At 50.0% G+C, this 23,970-nt stretch overlaps 1 pseudogene; it reads right to left on the reverse strand.

Annotated features, from left to right (window-relative positions):
* Positions 1-9,164: 9,164 nt before the first annotated feature.
* LOC146171826 (uncharacterized) lies at positions 9,165-23,023 on the reverse strand (annotated as a pseudogene).
* Between the last annotated feature and the right edge of the window lie 947 nt (positions 23,024-23,970).

A 23,970-nucleotide genomic window follows, 5' to 3' on the forward strand; every position in this document is an offset into this window, starting at 1 on the left:
GTTGCCTTTTCTTAATACGTGAGTGTACGTCTTGCGGAATTTATTATTTGATGTGCGGTTGTAGTGGGAGTAGGATGCTGGTAAGACTCGATGTGACGGATAGCCGTCTGCGGCTAGCTGTTATAAACGAGGCTTGAAGCCTGTAACTGTAGTTCTTCCCTTCAACAAAGGAGACAAAGCCTTCGTAAAGTGTACTTAGCGTGTGCGTCTCGCTGTCCGCATGCCCTATTCTATATCCCTACGCTGTCCAAACTAACAGAATTTTCTTTTAGCTGACTTACATTCATTTGATAACAGTGTAGAAGAAGGACGTTCAGGACGGCGTCGAGATCGACGGGGAAGCGGGGAGATCAAGACCAACACGATCTGCGCAATGGCAATTCCACACACCTTTTTCTTTCTCATCAGCGTCCAGCGAAGGGGTCCATCTTCATCTTCTTCACAATGCCCCCCAGGGAAAAAGGAGCCATCCTGGCGACTTAAGGGGACGAAGACACAATCGGGTCGTAGAACGGCTTAAGGCGCTGCACATGAACAGTTTCACGGCCACGGCGTCGCAAATCGGAAGATGGCGTAAGCGGCTCAACAACATAGTTCACTGGTGAAGTGCGCTCGACGACGCGGTAGGGCCCATGATACTTTGAGATCAGTTTTGTTGAGAGGCCGGGGCTGCCGGATGGAACCCATAGCCACACGAATGAGCCGGGCTCGAAGTGCGGTGCATTCTTCTGAATGGTGTCATGGCGATATTTTTGGCGCCACTGAGAGTCGGTTGTGAATGTCCGTGCAATCTGGCGGCATTCTTCTGCGCGCTGTGCAGCTTCGGTCACTGTGGTACATTCTGATGCGTCAGGGTTGTAGGGGAGGACAGTATCAAGGGGAGCAGATGGATGCCGACCGAAAAGCAAAAAGAATGGAGAGAAACCCGTCCTGGATTGCGTAGCAGTGTTGTACGCGTAGGTGATGTAAGGAAGGACGATGTCCCAGTTTGTGTGGTTGGATCCGATGTACTTCGCGAGCATGTCACAGAGGGTGCGATTAAATCGTTCAGTAAGGCCGTTGGTTTGCGGGTGGTAGGCGGTGCAAGTCCGGTGAATGATTTTGCACTGAGCGAGCAGGGCTTGAATGACGTCAGATAAGAAAGCACGGCCTCTATCGCTGAGCAATTCACGAGGATCGCCGTGACGGAGAATGAAGTTCTTCAATAAGAAACCGGCCACATCTCGGGCTGTTGCAGCTGGGAGCGGGGCGGTTTCGGCATGTCGCGTCAGGTGGTCGACGGCGACAATGACCCAGCGATTGCCATCAGCTGTGTACGGAAGAGGGCCATAGAGGTCAATTCCAATGCGGTCGAAGGGTCTAATCGGGCATGTGAGAGGCTGTAACTCACCAGCTGAACGGTGAGAAGCAGGTTTGCGGCGTTGGCAAGTCAAGCACCATCGAACGTACCTAAGTACCGAGTTGTACATACCGCGCCAATAGTATCGAAGACGGATTCGAGTGTAGGTCTTGAAAACTCCGGCGTGACCGCACTGCAGATCGGTGTGAAAAGCTGTACATATTTGAGTCCGTAGATGGCGCGGAATCACGAGGAGCCATTTCCGTCCACTCGAGTTGTAGTTGTGCCGGTAAAGGAGGTGATCCTGAATCTCATAGTGGGAAGCTTGACGGCGAAGTGCGCGTGAAGGGGTAATCGCTGAATTGTTGGAAAGGTAGTTAATAAGGGATGCGATCCATAGATCCTTTCGTTGTTCAGCGGGCATGTCACTGATGTCGAGGGAAGATACCACAGAGTCTGAGACGCAGAGGCTGGCAAGGTCGGCTGGAAGCGGCGAGCGAGACAAAGCGTCGGCGTCTGTATGCTTGCGACCAGATCGGTAAATAACACGGATGTCATATTCTTGTAGACAAAGAGCCCACCGTGCCAAGCGGCCGGAAGGGTCCTTGAGTGATGAAAGCCAGCAGAGGGCATGATGGTCCGTGAATACATCAAACGAACGGCCATAAAGGTAAGGGCGAAACTTTGTGAGGGCCCACACGATGGCTAAGCACTCCTTTTCCGTTACAGAGTAGTTCGCTTCGGCTTTTGTCGGAGTACGGCTGGCATACGCAACTACGTATTCACCGAAGCCGGGAGGGCGCTGTGCAAACACAGCGCCGATGCCGACACCACTGGCGTCTGCATGCACTTCGGTGGGCGCCTCAGGGTCTAAATGGCGCAGGATGGGTTGGGCTGTGAGGAGGCGGCGCAATGTGTTGTAGGCGTCCTCGCATTCTGGCGACCACAGCGAAATATCTGAGGTATTGCCGAGGAGCTAAGTCAGCGGGCCGACAATGGAAGCAAAGTTTCGTATAAAACGCCGAAAGTATGAGCACAGACCCAAAAAACTTCTTAATTGCTTGATGGTAGTAGGCTTGGGAAACTCGGTCACAGCTCAAAGTTTGGCGGGATCAGGACGTATATCCTCCTTGGACACAACGTGGCCTAAAATGGTCAGCTCACGAGCAGCGAAACGACACTTTTTCAAGTTGAGCTGCAGGCCGGCGTTCGCAATGCATGTCAAGATCTGCTTCAGGCGAGAGATGTGGGTCGCAAAGTCCGGCGCGAACACCATGATGTTTTCAAGATAGCAGAGGCACGTCTTCCACTTCAGGCCACGCAGTATAGTATCCATCATACATTCCAATGTAGCAGGGCCATTACAGAGACCGAAAGGCAACGGTAAATTCAAAGAGGCCATCGGGGGGAACAAATGCGGTTTTAGGGCGATCTTCCGCAGCCATGGGTACCTGCCAGTAGCCGGATCGTAAATCGAGCGAGGAAAAGAGTTCAGCACCTTGTAAGCAGTCCAATGCATCATCTATACGCGGAAGGGGGTAGACGTCTTTTCTCGTGATTTTGTTCAGGCAACGGTAGTCGACGCAGAAGCATATAGAACCGTCTTTCTTCCTCACTAAGACAACAGGAGAGGACCACGGACGGTTAGACGGCTCAATCACGCCAATTTCAAGCATAGTATGAGCTTGGGCTTCGATAACTCGGCGCTCGGTGGCAGACACTCGATAAGGACGCTGGCGCAGAGGAGCATGGGAACCGGTGTCAATGGGGTGGACAACAGTTGATGTGCGGCTCAAAGCAGGCTGATGAGAGTCGAATGAAGAGCGGAACTGATGAAGCAGTGCGAGGAGTTCAGAGCGTTGAGGGCCAAGAAGACTGCCATCGATGGAGCGGGGAAAAACGTCGGCAGAAGACTGGTCCAGCGCAAGAACAGGCGGTGTGAGTGCAGCCAAGTCAGCGAGCTGCGAAGAGGGTGTTTCGTCAGCGGTGAGAATAGAATCTATGAGCTGGATGGTGCCAAGGAATTCACCGCGACGCAGGGATACGGGAAATGAGAACGGATTAGAAATCCAGAGCGCGGTGAGGCCAGCTGATATAGAAAGTACGGCATAAGACAGGGGGAGACTTTTGCGGTTTAGAAAGGTAGGTGATGGGGTGAAAAGTACATCGGTACTGCGAGAAAAAGCAGAAGCGGTGGGTACAAGAACGAAAGAGCACGCAGGAAGATCAGTATCTTCGGCAATTCAGACTTTGGGATAAGGAACGTCCGGCGATGGTTCGTCTAGCGCAAAAATCTCCAGTTCGGCACGAGCACAGTTAATGACCGCATTATGTCGCGATAGAAAATCCCAGCCCAAGTTGAGATCATGCGAGCAGGAAGTCAAAACGACGAACTCTTTTGCGTACACAACTTCCTGAATGACGACTCGTGCTGTGCACACCGCTATAGGCTCTATCGGCTGGGCATTTGCCGTGCATAGCGACAATCCTGAAATTGGTGTCGTCACTTTGCGCAATGAACGGCAAAGACTTGGAGCCATGGCAGAAACTGCAGCGCCGGGGTCGACCAAAGCCAGTACTATAACGCCGTCAACAGAAACTTCAAGCAGATTTTCAGGAGATACGTGAGGCCTTTGACAGCTCGCTCGTTGCGCAGTTCTCGCCTCAGGAACTGCGGCATTCAGTTTTCCTCTTGCGCAAGATTCGGACGGCGTCGCAGAGGGGATAGAGAACGGCGACGCGGCGAGGTTGAGCGGCGAGGAAAAAAGGTGGTACGGTCATCCGCGACGGAACTTGCAGATGGATCGCCGGCGGCGTACTGACCTCGGGGCGGCTGCCAGGAAGCTGACGTTCGGCGCGGTAGAAAATCATCGGGAGTGCGATTTCGGCAGTAGCGGGAAATTGGCCAGGAAATCCGCAGGAATAACAGATGGGACGGTTATCACTGGTTCGCCATGGATTGCGACGCAGCGGACGTGGTGGAACCAATGGCTGTGGTGCCTGAAGAAATTCTTGCACAGGCCCTGGAGGCGTAGCGTACACCACCGGGTAGCTAGGTGGCCGTGGTCGTGCCGCGACGGCAGCGTACGTCCGTGGTGCGACAGGAGTGGGGGCGCATGTCAGTGGTGGAGCGACAGGGACGTCGGTGTATGGGAGTGGTTGCACGGCTGGCGCGGTCTGAGGCATGGGCGCTGGCGGAGGTGCAGATGGAAGAGCCTCCGCCACGCGGTCGGCGATGACCTGTCGAAGGGGCGCCAAATTGCGATGACCTGGCACCTCCACCAAATGTAGAAGAAGGACGTTCAGGACGGCGTCGAGGTCGACAGGGAAGCGGGGAGATCAAGACTAACACGATCTGCGCGATGGCAATTCCACACACCTTCTTATTTCTCATCAGCGTCCAGCGAAGGGGCCCATCTTCTTCTTCACAATAGGAATAACCTGCCTGTTAAATTAAGCATCAAGCTCAATATTTTTCAGCCCACGTGACGTCTCGATGCACCGATAACTATTTTAGGTACTGCTGATGACGGCACAAGGTCATCTGAGTTTTGATATGAATTCTCCGGGCACCCATTAGCAGGTTTAGTTGTTGATGAGCCATAGAACGCTTTCTGCATATTAAACAATGCGTTTCTCGTCTTTGTTTCCAACCAAACGCGTCCATTGCGTGGCCATAAGTATAAACTTGAACATCATCTTCATTAAACTGCCAGAGGCCAGAGCTGCTCAAACATATTAGAAAAAAGATGCTTGCATAGATAGAGGACCGAAAAATCTCGCTCGGTAAATTAGTTGGTGCATTTGGGTTAATTAAGTAATAAATAAAGAGGGAGAGCAGAACTTTTTATTTACACAAGTGGATGAAGGAGCTCCGGTCCTCCGTCGCTTGGGATGGATGCCGGGGGCCCCGCCTGAGACGCAGGCTGGCAGACGTTGCTGGCCGGCAGCGTCCCAAGCCAGCTCAATGGCGGCTAGCTGGAGCCCAGGGTCCGAGCAGCGCAGCATGGTCTCCCATAGTTGTGGCGTCAGATTCAGGCCTCTCCCGGAAGAAAAGGAGCAGTCCCAGATAATATGTTCGAGGGTCTCTCTCGAGCCTCCAGTTTACACAGAATTTTCTCCTGGGAGCATATGGCTCACCAGGAGCGGGTGTGGGAATGTACCAGTCTGAAGGCGACGCCAGACAACGGCCCGTTTGCAATTTAAGGTAAGGGCTAGCGCATCAGCCACCTGCCCACTCAGTCGATAGTGCTGTAGGATGCCCGTGTAAGATATGGCACACTCTAAGCTCCCCGCTCCAAGCCCCCCCCCCCCCCCTCTCTGTCACCGGCTCGGTGGTAGAGCCCTCGAGCCAAGGCATAGGCAGTTTCGTTACCGGGAACGCCAATGTGCGCCGAAGTCCAAATCAGCTGTACATTTCGCGAGATTGGATATTGATGCAATAATCGATTCGTCTTTTCGTATGGCAGTTGTGCTGTCGCAGACCACGCAACGTGCATTTGTCTGGGCACAAGCTAGAACTACAGCCACTTCCTTAGCTCTCTGCGGAGATCTAGTGTTCAGGGTGACCGCGGTGGTCGGTCTACCCGACCAGCTCGTTACCGCTGCAACCATAAAGGGGATTCTCCCTCCGGCAGCATCTACGAAGGCTACTTCATCCGGTGGCAGGTGGCTAAATTTTCTACTGAGCATTTGCACTCTCTTCTCCCGACTCTCTTTATGGTGTTCGGGATGCATGTTTTTTTTTTTTTGCAACGGGGGTATCCATAGCCTGTCCTGTACAGCCAAGTATATTTCAGATTTTTGCTGTGCCTCTCCACAAGTGTCGATCCCTAGTTTTTCTAGTACGGATCTTGCTGCGGAGTTTAAGCGGAGCAGTTCTACCTGTGAAGTACGCATCGCTTCCGCGATCTCATCACATGTATTATGGATCCCCAGTTGCATGAGGCTAGCGGTGGAAGTACAGAGTGAGACACCAATGGCTATTTTATACTTGTGCGAATGAGGCTCTGTAATTTTTCTCGTTCGGCTGCTTAAGAGGTAACTATGGTGTATAATAGCTGGACTAATAATAAATGCCGGAATTATACGCAGACGATTCATTTCCTTAAGTCCCCTGCCTTTGCTCGAAACTCGGCGGATGAGGCTAACTGCTTGAGATGCATGCCGCTCAATCGTCGGAATAGTTTATCCATAATAGTCATTATCTTGGAGAAGGAGACCTAGTATGCGGTACTGTGATGCCCGGGTAACTTGCATTCTTTGTACCGAAATCTGTATATCCACCTTACACTCGTTCCCCAGGTACCTGGATTGTAAATACAGAGTTCTGATTTTTCCGCCGAGCATGCAAGCCCCCGTTCTGCTACAAACCGCACGTACGTGTCCATCGCCTCTTGAAGCGTGTGTTTAATTTCGGAATCGCTGCCCCGGGTAATTCATAGTGTAATGTCGTCCGCATAAATACTAAAATTTAAATAATGGTAATGTCGTTGTGGAAATTTCGCCATTGCTAGTTTGAAGAGAAAAGGCGAGAGTACCGAGCCCATGCGGGGTGCCCTACTGCTCAGAGGGAAGAGTGATGATACGCTATCGCGGAATTTAAAGAGGGCACTACGTCTAATCGAAACGTTTTTGACGTAGTTATATGTTTCTGTTCCTATATTTATTGCCGACAGGCCGTGCATGACTCCATCGTGCGATATATTATGAAAGGTCTTCTTTAGATTGAGCACAATAATGGTCTTAACATGTTTACTCTTGTACGGGATAAAGTCATGTTCAAACTGGACCATGAGGTCCTGTGTGGATAGATTAGAGCGGAATCCTATCATTTCACGCGGGAAAATGTCGTGTCTGTCGATGTATTTGGTGAACCTGATTAGGATAGCATGCTCCAGTAGCTTTCCCAAGCATGATTTTTTCTATCTGAAGCTGTTTACCGGGCTTGGGTACGAGAATGATATGAGCCATTTCGCACTTCTGAGGTATTTTCCGTTTTTCCCAGCACTTCTGCATAAGCTGAGTTAGTGCGGCTAACGATTGGTCACTTAAGTTTCGCAGTATTTATTAGTGATACCATCTGGTCCCGGCGCTGTGTCGGTTCTAAGCCATGAAGTACAGTAATATAAGTGCGCAACAAAGACGGGACAAAGAGGAGAAGTGAACAACGACGGCGCGCCGTCGTTGTCCACTTCTCCTTTTTGTCCTGTCTTTGTTGCGCACTTATATTACTGTCCATCATGGTTCACCAACTCGCCCAATCAGGCGTTCTTCTACGGTTCTAAACCGAAGAATCTCTGTTCTCACTAGCTGCGCCGCTAATAGGAGCAACAAGCTCATCATTGTCGTCCCCTAAGTAATCTGGAAGGTATCTTCTGCTTGTATCGCCAAAGTATATGTCTTGTAACTGTGAAAAGAACTTCTCAGCATCTCCTGGAAAGGAGTATAATTTTCATGATGTAAGCGCTGGCTTGAGCTTTCGAACTCGCGAGGTCCAGGAGGTGATGAAGAAGTCCCCAGGTCTTCAGCATGCTCATTATTTTCCAGGTGTTCGCATATATCCCCCAAGTTTTGCTAGCATAGCTTAAAAGTTTAATCTTCAATGGCCTTAATGTGCCGAACTGTGTCGTGCCTTCGATTACGATTCCACCGCTGCCCCTTAAGTTTGTTCTATTCGTTCTCTTTTCCTCCCACATGCGGAGAAGACGACTGTCCACTAAATTCGTGGTGTTAGCCTCATAGAGATATTTAGTCGTTACCAGGATGTCGAACATTAGTTGTGCAACCCACGTGCCGAGGTCGATTATTTTCCCTTTACCTTTGCCTTTCCTGTTGTCCCGGAATTTATCCCATTCCACTATCACCGGCTTTTCACGATCCGGTGCCACCCCCGATTTTAAACGCGATTATGTAGTGATCGCTACCGAAGTTCAGTTGCGTGTTGCTCCACTGTGGGCTGAGGGCGCGCCTAGATAGTGTGAGGTCGTGGTATAGTATCGACGCTAGCACTGTTCCCAAATCGTGTCGGACAGCGAGGATCTGTATGTATAGTGTACCCCAGGTCTTGGGTACCCTCCCACAATTGCCTCCCTTTCAGGAAAGCTTACAGAAATCTCACATCATAATCCCTAACAGATGTTCCCCGCTGATTTGCTCTGCTTTTCGGAACAGAGTCCTGAATCTGGCCTTACGCTGTCGCGATGAGCTGCAATTTTAAGGAGGAAGGTACTGGCCCTAGGACTGGTTCCCAAGAATATCTCCGCAAAAACATTTTTTATCTCGCGATGCGAGGTCATGTTTCACTACTGCCATTTCTTTTAACTAAAGTTGTCACCGCCGACCACTCCCCCTTATCGCTGTGAAATGCTTGGTATGCCGACTGTTTAACCGGAACCCCGGTTTTCTGAAGTGCTATTGCGAGAGGCGCATGTTTTACCGTTGGAAGGAACTGCTGCCGCACTGGCCGTTTTCTTCGGACTCCGCGACAGTTTCACTGCCATATCTTATACTTAGCCTTGCGAGCCATATTTATTTGTAAGGGTCTGCTCGATTTTCTACGGCTAGGCGTTGATGCCTAGCAGCTCGTTTCGGAGCACTTGAGACTCCTCTGCCCTTCTCGCTGTGCAATACTTCGTATCTCGACAGTTTAGCCAGGCCCCCGGTTTTCTGAAGTGCTAATGCGAGAGGCGCATGTTCTACCGTTTGAAGGAACTGCTGCAGCACCGGCTGTTTCCTTCCGACTCCGTGACAGTTCCACTGCCATATCTCATGCTTAGCCTTGCGAGCAATGTATACTCGTAATGGTCTGTTCAATTTTCTGCTGCTAGGCGTTGATGCCTAGCAGCTCGTTTCGGAGCACTTGAGACTCCTCTGCTTGCATTTGCGCTGCCCCCACAGGTGGCTGGAGTAGGGAGGTGATTTGATTTAGTGAGGAGGCCATCGAATCTAGATTCCCCTCAATTCGGGTCACCCTTTCTTTTACTGACGTGCCCTTGAAGGGATCCTCGCGTACTCTCCGTTTTACAGGTGGAGGGATTGCCGTGTCAGTGATCATGCTATCATCTTTAGCGTTCTGAGTATTGGACCTGATATTGAAATTAGTGGGTGTGCCACATTTGGACTACCCCTGTGGTTGGAGATTTTGAATTTGACATCGAAGGGAATCTACTACCTCATTAAGATTTTGTAGCATACTTCTAAGCTGTCTATGTTTGATCTCTTAGTTAAGCCAATTCCTTCTGGGTGACCGTGTTCGAGAAACGCACTCCCTGCTGCTCCTGGCTGCCGCTCCGCCGCCAGGTGTCCACCGGGTCCCGTGAGATGGAACATTCGACCGGTTCCGTCTGTCGCTCTTCCGTCTTGCCGTCTAGCCGGCGAAAGGATTCGTCCCTGGCCTTGAACGCTCGCCCTGGCTTACTCTTCAATCTGCCTCGCCTATCCGGCAGGGATTGGTCCTGAGTTTGCAGCTGTGGATGTTGCTGCTATTGCTGTTGTGTTAACTTGTCCCACGCCTTCTTCTTAACGAGGTGCGGGGCGATTTGAGCCAGTCAGTTGTCAAAATAGCCGAGAGAGAAAATGGCGAAGTCCAAATGAGGTTACGTTAAGGTGGCTAGAATGGGAAGGTGTGAAAACCGGCTCCTGAAAGCTGGCCCCAAAACGCGTTTCTGCCCCGCGGGGCGCTGCGGGCAGGGACGCCAAAGCAAGCCCGAATGATTTGATCGCGCGAATATTTTTGAAGCGAAAAGCTTCACTAGGCTAGTCAACACCGGGTCTAACGTGCGTGCGATCACTTTTAGCCACAGCTGCGCATGCGCGAACTCGCCGAGCGCAACTCCGCTGGTCGACCTTCGCCATCGCGGCACGCTCTGCTCGTGTTTACCACGCTCGGCTTCCTCGTATGACGCTACTGCGCGTACCACACCTTCTCGCCTTCGTTTCGCCATTCGCTGTGGCGCATCTGATAATGATGCGAGGTATATATTGTCACCTTCACCTGGACGGACGAACAGCAAAAGGCATTCGACGAGTTACGGCGCCGCTTGCAGACAACACCTGTGCTTGTCCATTTCGATGCGAATGCCGAGACTCTGGTCCGTACAGATGCCAGCAACGTGGGTCTAGGCGCTGTACTCGTCCAGTGCAAGACGGTGCCTAGAGAGTTATCGCATACGCCAGCCGGGCTTTGTCCCGTGCCGAATCGAACTATTCCACCACCGAAAAAGAATGCCTGGCTGTTGTATGGGCGGTGATGAAATCTTTATCTTTATGGCCGGCACTTTCGGGTCGTGAGCGACCACCACTCTCTGTGCTAATTAACGAACTTGCGAGACCCCTCCAGACGCCTTTCACGATAGAGTTTACGGTTACAGGAGTTCGATATGGCCATCGTGTATAAGTCTGGACGTCAGCATAACGATGCCGACTGCTTGTCCCGTTCACCTGTCGAGGCTGCGCGGGAACACGAAGACCCAGACTTCCCCCTTATCGAAGCCGTCGACGCGCTCACTGTTTCGCAACAGCAACGTGACGACCAGGTTCTCGCACTACTTATCGATTTTCTGGAAGTGCGCACTACAGAAGTTCCCCGTCTCTTCGCCAGAACGCATTCATCGTTTTACATGCGAAACAATGTTTTATACAAGATCACCTTCGCTCCGACGGGAAGAGATTATCTTCTCGTCGTACCAGAGTCTCTTCACGAAGAAAGTTTACACGCATGTCATGACGAGCCCCCGCGGGTCACCTGGGGTATGCTCGAATTCAGGTCCGAATTAAGAAGAGTTATTACTGGCCAAACCTTGAGGATGCAGTACGACATTACGTGAGAGCATGCCATGATTGCCAGCGACGGAAAACACCGCCTGTAAAACCAGCCGGTTTAGTGCATCCTGTTCAAGTGCCAAGATACCCGTTTGAACAAGTTGACATGGATCTGTTGGGTCCTTTTTAAAATTCTGATTCGGGCAACAGGTGGATAATTGTCGCTACAGATTACCTCACGCGCTGTGCTGAAACGAAGGCCCTCCAGCGCTGTATGGCAATCGAGGCAGCGAAATTTTTCATCGAACGCATCGTCCTGAGGCACGGCGCCCCGAGACTTGTAATAACGGACCGAGGCACTGCTTTCACTGCCGAGCTACTGGAATCTGTCATGCAGCTAAGCAGCACTACTCATCGCAGGTCAACCGCCTTCCATCCAAAACTAATGGCTTGACAGAATGTCTGAACAAAACTCTCGCCGACATGATGTTCATGTACGTGGATTTTGAACATCAGTCTTCGGATGACATCCTGCCATACGTCTAGTTTGCGTACAACACGACGCAGCAGGAAACAACACAAATGACGCCGTCCTTCTTATTGTATGGCCGCGAAGTTTCGACAATGCTCGAAGCCATGTTGCCCGCCGACGGCCGTGACCTCGAAGTTGGCGCCGAGGAGTTCACTCAATGCGCAAAAGAATTGCTACAGCTGGCGAGGGCACGCATCCGGAACCAGCAAGGTAGAGACGCCCAGCGTTACGATCACCCACCGTGTAGTGACTTTCGAACCGGGCGACAGAGTGGCTCTGGACTCCGATTCGACGTCGTGGACTATCCGAGAAACTTTTGAAGGAGTACTTTGGCCCATACAAAGTGCTCCGTCAGCTGGGGGACGTCACGTACGAAGAGCTTCCGGACGGCTTTTCTTCTACTCGTCGCCAGCAGAAACCCGAGGTTGTTCGTATCATGCACATGAAGCCGTACTTTTCGCGAAAAAATTAGCGCACCGCCTACCGCATGTTTCTTGCTTTATTTTTTATCTCTGCTTTCGAATTCATCAAGTTGACGTTAGTTATTTTTTTGGAGAGAGGGGGTAATGCAGCGTGTGAAACAGCAGCCGCTAGGCGGCTGCTCATCGAGAGTCTCGTGCGCGGACATGAAGAATAGGCCCCGTGGCGTTCGATTAGAAGAGGCTGCAGTTGGCTGCTGTCTCTCGGTGCTCTGAACCTGCTCTCCTGTGCTTGCTAGATCAACCCCCCATTAAAAACCAACCTTCTGGTTACGGGCCTAAACCACTACGTGACAATATTGCCGCGTGCCTCGCGGAACCGAGAAAGAAGAGAACGAAACAGTGGATTGTGGGGAACTGATCGGTTCAGTGTTCGCTGCGTTGTACTCGTTACATTTTCTGGTGGATCAGCCGGGTAAGATTTCCCTTTTTGCTGAGTTCAACCCCTCAAGGGCAGTCGAGAACCACCACGGATTTGACACCGGTCCATCGCAGTTGCAGCCGCCGCCTCCGAGGTCAGTCGCCAGAGTTCGGGCCTCTTTCATGCACGCCTGTGGCCAACATGCATAGATCCAGCACGAACATTGCGGCTAACGGAGAGTCTTCACCCCAGTTCGTCGTCCTTCAGTCTCGAACGCCACCGTCCCTCCATGGCGAGCTTTATGAGGACGCTGAAGACTGGCTGGACCAATTCGAACGGGTCGCCAATCACAACGGCTGGGATGAGCAAAGGAAGCTCTATAATGTCTACTTTGCTCTCGAAGATTCAGCGCGGACGTGGTTCGTGAATCACGAAACGACACTATCAACATAGGCTCTTTCGTCGCCAGCTGTTGGCGACCTACACCGCGAACGACCAAAGAGAGCGTGCGGAGTCGGCGCTGCATTCTCGTATTCAAGCCCCTAACGAGAGTATTGGAATATATTACGAGGACTTGATCCGCCTTTTTAACGTGCTGATCCAAATATGTCAAAGGAGAAGAAAGTGCGCCACCTAATGCGCGGGGTGAAACGAACTATTTGCTGGGCTTGTGCGCAATCCACCTGGCACGGCATCAAATTTTTTAACGGAGGCCACCACGATAGAACAATCACTTCGACACAGGGCTCAGCACTATAACCGTAACGTGTCCGCCATGTCACCTGTCGTCTATGGTTCCGGCTTCTACGGTTCTGATGATGCCTTAAGGGAGCTTATTCGATCTGTGGTCAGAGAAGAACTGAGACACATTCAGCTACAGGGTCTAACGTCGTCGTCAAGGCTTCCATCACTCGCGGAGGTCGTTCGCGAAGAAGTGAGGCAAGCTGTCCCGGAACCGTCTCTGCCTGGTGTGCAGCCACCGCCACCGAGTGTGCCAACGTACGCGTCCGTGCTTCAGCAGCATAACTTCTGTGATCCTCCAAGAGGGAACCCCACTGTGCCTCATCCAAACCAGCACCATAGTGGGTACGACTCGCCCAGAGCCAGAGTGAACCCCCCTACTCTTGATCCAAGCCCACGCCATCCTCCTCTTCTAAGAAGTGCAAGATGCCGGGCTAGTTGGTACTGCATAATAAATAAAACAGCGCAACGAACGGGACGAAACACGAAGAAAGGGAGACAAAGACACAGGCGCCTCCTCTTCTAGCCGAGGCACGATTTTGGAGGACTGACGTCTGGCGTGCCCCTGACAATCGGCCCTCTTGTTACCACTGTGGTGAGGTCGGTCACATGTTAAGGTTCTGTCCGTACCGCTGCGATGGACTTCGGGGCTTCCATCCGCGTGTACGATGTCCTTGGAGTGGTGAACGACCACCCGAAATCGAGGAGTACCTGCCGACAAATACGAATCCTCCAGACGTTCTTAATACGGGTCCCGCGTCATTACCTCTTCCCGTTATCGTTCACCAAGTCCACGGCCCTCTACATACCGCCCTAGCCGCTCGACGATCCCCCGCTCCCCGAGGCTTCGGGAAAACTAGGAACAGCGACCTGCGGAGGTGAGGCTGCTGACGAGCGAAGTGCTGAACACCCTGCATCAAGTTTAGTACAAGATAACGGCTACCAGACGGGGTCATGTAACGATGAACCTGAGTGCGCAGTTTCGGACATACCGGTTTCTATCGACGATTTTCTCATTACAGCTTTAGTTGTTACAGGGGCGGACTATTCAGTTATGAGAAGTGGGTTAGCCAGGAAATTGAAGAAAGATTTAACCGAGTGGACTGGTCCTCAGATCCGCACTGCATGGGGACACCTTATTACCCCGGCTGGAAGATGTGTTGCGATAGTTGCAATTGATGGATTTATTTATGTTTGCGACTTCGTTGTTCTTACCCACTGTTCGCGGGACGTCATACTCGGCTTGGACTTCTTATTGGCTAATGGTGCGATAATTAATTTGCACGAATCACGAGTGACATTTTCGCCGAGCCAAGCCATTGCGAGATCTAGCGTCGACGGTTCATCAACACCCGCCTTACGTATTACGGTCCCGCCACGGTGCAGCATTATGGTCTTGGTAGAAACCGACTCACCATGCCACTGAGACGTACTGGCAGAGACGAACGTGGGCCTGCTTCTTGAAAAAGGGATCTGCGACCGATACTTGCCCATTTTGACGAAAACGCTGCTACGGATATTCATACCGATGCCAGTAATTTTGAACTCGGTGCCGTTCTAATTCAGTGGCAAAATGGCACTGAGAAAGTTATCGCTTACGCAAGTCACTCTCTTTCAAAACCAGAGGCGAACTACTTGCGAACTACTTGGCTGCTGTTTCCTTCTTTTTTGTCCTTGTCTTCTTTGCGCAACGTTTCCTAAAATGCGAATGCACCAACTCGCCCAATTTAGCATTCTTGTGCCCTCCGCAGAAGCCTGCAGGGCTCCTTCAGCCGATACCTCCGCCAACAGGCCCTTTCCAGCAAGTGGGTATGGATCTTCTGGGCCATTTCTTAATGTCCGCATCAGGGCACAGATGGATAGTAGTGGCGACTGCTGCAACTGCTGCAGATGTAGCCCAGTTTTTTCTTAAGACCATCGTACAGCGCCACGGTGCCCCATCGGTTATTATCACTGACCGCGCTACAGCCTTTACGGCTGAATTAATGCAGGCTCTCTTCAGCCTTATCCACACACGTCATCGTAGGACTACTGCTTACCATCCAAAAACAAACGGACTGACTGAACGCCTCAATAGAACACTTGCAGACATGATTTCCATGTACGTCGACGTTGAGCATCGCACGTGGGATGAAGTCCTTCCGTATGCAACTTTTGCATACAATACGGCTGAACAGGAGACAACCCGCCTTGCGCCATTCCAGCTAGTCTACGTTCGTCCCGCCACAACAGTGTTGGATGCTATGCTACCCATAAGTCACGGCGACGATGCCACCAACGCCTATGCGGACGTCGACATATTTCTGCAGCGGGCCGAAGAAGCGCGCCAGCTCGCACGGTGCCGTATTCAACGTCAACAACACCGCGATGGCAGTCGGTACAACCTCCGACACCGAGACGTTCACTACCAGCCTGGCGATCTTGTATGGGTGTGGACACCAGTGCGCCGTCGAGGACTCTCGGAGAAGCTACTACGCCGTTACTTTGGGCCATATGAGGTCATTCGACGTCTTGGTAACGCGACCTTCGAAGTTGTTCCTCGGGGTCAACAACCCTCAATAAAGCGGCGCTCGAGTGCTGAAACTGTTCATGTAGTGCGAATGAAACCGTATTATGAGAGGTAGTGATCGTCTGCGCGTGTGCAGTGTTCCCTGCTTCTCCTGTGTGCATATAGACCTTTTTAGTTTCGATGCCTGGGTGCAGCCATCTTAGTTTGATGGTGGCGCCCCGTATTAGCCAAACTGCGGAACGTCCGCTCCGGCACCTCTTCACGCCATCTTGGGTTGTGCTGTGCGTGTCGATGCTGCGGTGCGGCAGTGTAAAAGTGCTGTTTCGCGGTGGTCGTGAAAGCTATCCGACACTTTTATGCTATTTGTGCTTTGTTTGAGCGCGCCAGGAAACCGTATACCATCCGTTTGACATAGCGGCTGCTGTTGGAAACAGCACAGCGGTCGGGGTGGCTGTGAAGGAATGCGCTCCACTTCCGCAGTGAGGATGTATCTGCTATATCTTTATCGATACACGTATTTTAAATTATATTTTATATCGCAATGGTAACTGTCCACAGAAACACACAGCGAATGAACCGTATGGGCAACTACCGAATTCGGAATGCAGATACTGCGAAAGATGCTTTCCAGTTATCGCCGCATTGATTTAACATGAAGTGCGACCCACTTCGATATACGATCAACTGTCCTGCTTCAACAATGTATATTTTCAAGTTAAACTACGGTTCAAGACTAGCACTTAAAAGAAGTAGGGTCTAAAGTACCGTCCGTCGACGTTTTTATAAAGCCTTGGTGTTCTTCCTGCGGCGAGACAACATCGTATACCCCCGTCCCGTACGTCGTAGCAGCATCGATTGCACGACGTATTGTTGAGCAAAATGTCGAAAAACGTGCGCTCTCAGCGGTACCATGAAAGACAACGAGAAATTCACAGCACATACAGCAGCGCTTACGAAAGCGGCGCCGCCCGCTGGCGCGGCGGACGACGGCACATCTCGTCGAGCGCTACTCCCTAGTCGTCGCTAGGCCTAAATTGTTTCGCATCGAAGGAACATCCGACGATGCTTTGTAATTGCTCAGCGCTAGAGTAAAGGTCTCTCATGGAACTGCCTTACTGCCGATCCCATAGTATCAGTAAAAGAAATATGTAAATTTCGGTGACGCCTTAGCTGCGGAGCCAGCGTGCAGACGATGAGCCGCGCGCCGCACCAACGGTAATGTGTTGCGTAACTTATTTGTATTGCAATTATCAATAACACGGTATGGGTCAGAAATCCGCAAGAAAGACTTTTTTTTTTGCTGTCGGCTTATTGTTTAAGTGAAGAACAGATTTTAGCACGCTCTTTCGTTGGCGGAAAAGATCCGCCGTATCGTTGGCTCGGAGGGCTTGCGGGAGGCACGGCCTGCCCGTCGTGCGTGGCTGCTACGGCAGAGGAAGTGAAGTGGGCATCATATTCATGAGTCCGTCATTGGTACTAAGTTTATCTGGCTTACATAAAACGTTCATAAGCTAATTAAATAAGGTTAGACTAGAAAGCGGTGAAGCAGAAACATATCACAGCCGAACTCGGACTGTCGATGCATGCTTCCCGCATACGCTCTCGGCAATCAGGATGCGATTTCTTTTATTCTTTCCGCCGTCCATGATCCCGCATTGCTGTCCTGATGACATTACCACTAAAAGGGGCGCTAATAAAGGTATTTAAGTCTCTCAAACGACAATATACCGAGGTGCAAGGCCGCTCTGCTATGCATGAATCGTGCGAATGCACAGCCCACTCGGTACTGGCAACAATGGGCCGGCGCAAATAATCTGGTTAGAGAGTATTTTCCTCGTCTCCTGCTCGCTCTCGGTAAAACGGTCTATAGGTCGAGGACACTCCCAGCGTCGAGTCGCCGCTTTCGAAGAGGGGGTAATGCCGCGTGCCTCGCGGAACCGAGAAAGAAGAGAACGAAACAGTGGATTGTGTGGAACTGATCGGTTCAGCGTTCGCTGCGTTGTACTCGTTACAATATATCCCAGCGCTCGCAGAAGAAATGCAGACGCCTCGCCATGACAGGAGATCCCGAAGTGGTGGCTTGGAAGATGGCCCAGAGGCAGCGATTATACGAGAAGCGCAAGGCCAAACGAGCAGCCAAAACGCCAGAAGAGCGGGAGGTTCGCCTCGCAAAGACGGCAAAGGGATGCCGCACCGGCAACTAGCGAAGACGCCGAACAGTTGCGAAGCAGATAGGACAAGAGGAATAAAAAGGACAAGACGAAACGAGTGCAGGAAACAACTCAGAAACGAGAGGAACGCATCGCTAAACGGCGACGGCAAGCGGCTCTTTTCCCTTCGGATATCCAGGCTTAACCTACGCAAAGCCACAGACAATGTTTTCGCTTAGATGCAGTACAGTAGTTTGTTTTAGGTAGTAGATGTGACGTATTTTAATCCTTCGGTATTCTCATTCCTCATGAAACTGCCAGCACGGACAAAGTTGGCGGCGTTCTAGCTAGAATGAAACCCCAGAACTTATACAGCGCGGTTTTTGCTCTTCAACCTCTGCGGTGCTCTTAACGCGGCCGCCTATAAAAGGCATTGGCGCGCTTATGCTTCTCCACAGCAGTTCTCATCGGAATTACTATGGAGGGCCGGCATGTTGAAGATGACTTTGAACGTGTGGGCCGTGCATCTGTCAAAGTATTTTAATGGAGGAAAAGATTAGTGCAGTATATGTGCGCTGAGGTAAAAAAAACATTAGGAAAAGCACAAAACGTTGGTGGTTTAATACAAGTTATTGCAAACAGAACAGTAATTCAACAGTATCGCATTTTTACAAAACGCAGCGCTTAACTTTCTTTTTGTTATAGGCATCACGCTCATTCAATCCTTTCAGCAAGAGTGCACACGCGTGATGCAGTAAAACCTAGCCGCCGACGCTCTTAGAACAGTGGAATGTACACTGCAGCCAATCTGTGGTACAATGGCTGCTAGAAACAAGAAATCCTTGACCGCTTTCGCATGAAGTCGTGTAGTGCTAAATGCAGGCGCTAATATTCTTGACCACTTTTGCATGAAGTCGTGTTGTGCTAAATGCACGCATTAATCTGTCCTTTAGGGTCTGAAATAGTCTGTATAGACACCTTGATAGGTACTGGCCTGTCTTACAACACCTAAAGAACGCGCCAAGCAGTCTTGGCTCAGGTGGGAGGTCATCAAGAACCTAAACTAAACCTTTTCAGCGAGATACTTCAATATGTCCTGCGTGAAATGAATGGTGATACGCAGACCTCCTGACATATGTTCTTAATTAAGAAGCCAAGCCCTTTTGCATGGGCCTCCCATTGATCTAAAAATTCCAAGAGGCCATCAAGTGCAGCTTTTTTAGCGCTTCCACACCTGAAAACTATTAGCAGCACATAGAAACGAGCACAGTTGCTGTGTACATACCTCAAAGCTTCTGCTAGAAATCCTAACATCATGGCTTCAATTGCTTGAGCCATTATGGTAATGAACGCCCTTGTTGGTTCCAGGTTCGGATATTGTTGCTCAATTTTGCCGTGTAAAGGTCCATTGCATGTATAACTGCACTGCTAAAAATATTGAAGGCCAAATTTACCCTCATCTTTTCAAACCCACTTGGATATATGTGGGACCTTGTCAACTTCAGCCCTGCCTTCAAGGTGAAGGCACTGCTGTCAACCTTCCAGGTTTTTCCAGATGTTCCCAGTGAGCCTGCACAATTTGATAACTGTTAAACCAGCTGCTTACCACGTGCTCGCGATTTGGAATACTAAATAATGATAATAAAATAGCAAGCATACTCGGCCATTGTGCGTGTTGAAGGCGTGCTTCATTATTTTGTTTCCCAAGCACTTCACAAGATGAGGAAAGTCCGAGATGAAATCTATGAACCGCTGATGGTCGCATGGTTGCACACCTTGCATTTCACATGTTTCGTTTTTTTCATGCGCACTCATGATATGCCACATAGAGCGGTTCCATGTTGCACTATCCGCACAGATGTAATCCACTTGCAAACCAGCTTGTTCGCATAGAATATTTTCCTCCAGAATGATTTTTGTCAGTGTTGGTGCCTTGACGTTTCCATTGGAAGCAAAGACACCTGAAAAAAAAAAGCATGAAAGCAGGTATTAGTGTGAATACGAAAAATTAATTCGTGCACTGATGGATACTATTTACCTATAACCTGTGTCGACCTCCCCACAAAAAATTTTGTGTGCCTGTTTTGGCTCTGGTGAACTGCCCTAGGTTCACGAAGTCCTCAATATCTGTAGAGGATTTAAGGTCGGTGGGCAGAGAGCTTTATCTCGTCTATAACTAGCCCACCATGCCTATTCAGTTCATCAATTTACCAGCGTTCTCTTTCCCACATGCAAGGAGTTTATGGCTAGAGCCAAATAATGCCTTGAAAGCCTGCAAATATAAGATAAGGAACAATCAGCTTTACTCAATAAGAAAAAAGGGCAGTAACATACCTTGATGTACTTTTGGAGGCACACATGGCTAGAAAGTGCAAGGCTCTTCTGTACCCTCAAATGCTCGTACAAACGTGGGCTCTTCATCCTTAAGATGATTCACTCTAAGAGCCATGCTTTTTCATATCAATATCCCTTCATGGATCACCTATTTAATGCCTCGAGACATGCTCGTATTTCATACTACTGCTTTTTTGGAGGCTGCTTGATCTGAAATGAAAGCGCAAAGAGGTCAATTTATTTCGGGCCAGTTATAAAATAGTACACAGCTTACCTTTGCCTCAAAATGGGTTTTCATTATAAAAGATTTTTTTTCTTGCAACTTTCGGACGGCTTCATGCAGGCTGCGTACTTTCATGTTCCGCCACCGCTAAGTTCGAACAGCACACTTTAGTCGCTTTCCCACAGTAAGCATCAATGGGTGTCGCACTTTATTCGGGCCTTCAAGTTTCGCCTCACTTTCCTGCTCTTCATGCACCGCTGAGGCGTCTGGGTCTACACATCTGTGAAATAGATAAAAAATGCGGGAAACATTAAGCGGCCAAGGTTTTCATACTTGTCGTGGTAGAGTGAGAGGCATGCACCCAAAAACACCCTGTGACATGGATCCATCACATCCAGTGGAGTACAGGACATGTCCAGATAACTTTGTGCAATAAGACGGATCTAATGGCTGGAACTCGCTGGGCTTTCAACTCCGTAACAGACAGAGAGTTTTTCTGCATATTCTAGAAGCTCATGGAACTCTTGCTCAGATACAGTGGTATGCCGGCAGTGATGTTTACCAGCCAGAAGATTGTGCAGCTTAAAGTTCGTTCATTAATTTCGAACACAGCTACCTTGTGGGAGGTAACTGGAGGCATTCTGTTTTTACGAAACACGGCTGTTTAGTAACAAACCACGTTTTGCTGCTGGAACGTTTAGCGTGACTAGTTTCCCGATAGTAGTTGAAGACTGAAAACGTAATGCTTCTTAGGCTCTTCAACAGTCTCTTGTCCAGGTCATCATCTGGATCGAGCTCAGCCGACCCGCATGCCGACTTTTCCGTGTTCCGGCAGCTCTTTTTCGCAGGCACGGGAGGTTTTTGTTTCCCTCTTTTTTCTGTTCTTTCGGTAAACTCTTTGTCAGGTACATAGGCAGATTTGGAAAACTGTTGGAAAAGCACCAACATTCAGGGTAGGAACATCGCGTGGCATTAAGACTTCTTTTCCGTTCACCACGTGCACGACGTGTCTCAGAATAAACCTAAAGAAATAAAAAAAAAAAGCAATGACAACTAAAACATACGTCCTGCCGCACTGCATGGGGTTCATTCTGGGCGAGTTTCGATGGAGGCGAAGCGCTAAATGCATCCTTGTGCTCTGCGATGTCAGTTCACGTTTAGAAAGCTCCGACCATCTTAATCAATCCTGAGCTGTCCACTACAGCTTCCCTCATAGCCCACGCGCCGCATCCTGTTACTCTTGCAATGTTTTCACGCGTACAATCAACGCGTGAGAACCGCCGAAACACGTACTTGCCTTTTATCGAAATGCCGTTCACAAATCGCTGAATTCGCTTGCAGCGGCTTGTTAGCCCTTGGGATGGCACGTGTCCACTTTTCAAATTCATCTTTGCAGGTAGGCGCGCAGAAGAGGGAGACTTCTCTACACGACTTCTAGCCGCCGACGCCACCCGGTACAAAACACCACCTCTGCGTTTTCTTTTTTCACATTTGACGACATTCTTGGGAGCGTGTGAAGGATAGGCGGTAGCCTCTCACATCACCTGCACTAAAGAATTATACAAAAGCAAGGAAAGGCCCGCACTGCAAAAACATTTCGCGACGCCACGACCTATGGTTCGTACGACGCCTGCGAGACTCTTGGTGCATGCCGGTGCTGCTGCCGGGCTAGCGGCAGCAGCACTGAAGCGTCGTATTTTCACCAAGCGGCAGGAACACGCAGCCGGCATTCTGCTGGCCATCGTAGCTGCGTAATGGTTTTCACACCTCCCCATTCCATCCTCCAGTTACGTAGAACTCGACTTACGGTTACATAGGCCTAGCTTCCGGTGGCGGGCATTTTGAAATGTTTGAACGTGAACGAGCAGGAAGGGCCGTGATTTGCGTGCACAAATTTTGCGAATGGTTAGAAAATGTGTAAAGAGAGGGGCTTAACCAACTACAGTCTGACAAATTTTCGAGAGCACAGGGGAATCTACAGTGGTTAAATGCGAAAACCTGGGCTTTGCAGCTGCACACGGTACAATGCACACCCCATGTCGAACACAACCAGCGTTTCATTGACAACTTCAAAGGGCATCGGCGTTCTATTGTTTTACAGGGAAGGAAAGGAAAGGTGCATAAATGTTACTCGCGGAACCAGCTGACGCATCTCGTGGACAACACAGCAACAGTCAGGCTTACACATTTCTCCAATACAGATTGTGCTGTGTTCTCAGACGTTTTTTATTTTGAGGCAACGATCTTCATCATCATCATCAGCCTGACTATAACCACCGCAGGGTGAAGGCCTCATATTCTTCAATTAACCCGGTCCTGTGCTAGCTGCAACCCCTTGACCCCTGCGAACGTATTAGCCTCATCTGCCCACCTAACTTTCTGCCGCCCCCTCCTACACTTTCCTTCCCTTGGAATCCAGTTTGTTACCTTAATCGAGCATCGGTTATCCTCTCTCCGCCCTACATGTCCTGCCCATGCCCATTTCTTCTTCTTGATTTCCACTAGAATATCAATAACTCGAGTTATTTCTCTGACCCACTCTGCATGCTTCCTATCTCTTAACGTTCCCATCTTCCTCCCTTACCCGTACCATTTTTCGATCCATATCTCTCTGCGTTGTCCTCAACTTACGTAGAACCCTCTTGGTTAGCCTCCACCTTTCAGCACCGTAGGTGAGTGCAGGTAAGATGCAACTGTTGTATGCTTTCCCCTTGAGCGATACCGGTAAGCTGCTAGTCATAATCTGCGAATGCTTGCCAAATGAGCTCCATCCTAATCTTATTCTCCTAGTTATTTCTATTACATGGTCTGGATCTGCGGTTACTAGCTGTCCAAAGTAGACATATTCGCCTACTACTTCCAGTGCTTCGTTACCTATTGTGAACTGCTGTCCATTCGCGAGACTGTTGAACACAACCTCTCTCTTCTGCATATTAATTTTCAAGCCAACATTTCTGCTATTCCTGTCTAGGTAATCAATTATTTTTTGCAGTTCATCCCCTGAGTTACATAGCAAGCCGCCCCCCCCTCCTCCTTCACAGGTCTGTAGTAACCTGATCCTCCTCAGCTGCTTTCACCCTTTCCAAAGTTTCTAAAGCTTTCTTAACGTCGTTCTTTATCACTAACGGAACGTGTGATTGCCTTTCACTACTGCCTATCAGTATTACCCTGACTCCCTCACTACTATATAGATCAGCATAGAACTCCTCGGCTACTTTGACTATCCTGTCCGTATTCGTGATGGCGTTGCCCGCTTTGTCTATGCTGTCTCTTGGGTTGGAAGTTCCCGGACTTTGGCGTTTCTTAATCAAATCTTTCGTCTGCTTAGTTTACCGGTGTCCTCTCTAACACTTCTACAGCCTACCTCTGCCGCGCGCTCAGTCATATATCTGAAATTAATGTTCAATCCTACTAGGCCGAGGTCGGCTTCCTCAGTTATCACTGACTATATTGCCACGAAATCTTCAAAACTGTATTTGTTGTTTTTAACAGCCGCCGGCATACAGTCTTATCACTCTGGGCGTTCCTCAAGCGACAGCT

Source organism: Amblyomma maculatum, unplaced genomic scaffold (genome assembly GCF_055883805.1).
Source record: "Amblyomma maculatum isolate TAMU_Amacu unplaced genomic scaffold, ASM5588380v1 scaffold_18, whole genome shotgun sequence".
NCBI classification, from domain to species: domain Eukaryota; kingdom Metazoa; phylum Arthropoda; class Arachnida; order Ixodida; family Ixodidae; genus Amblyomma; species Amblyomma maculatum.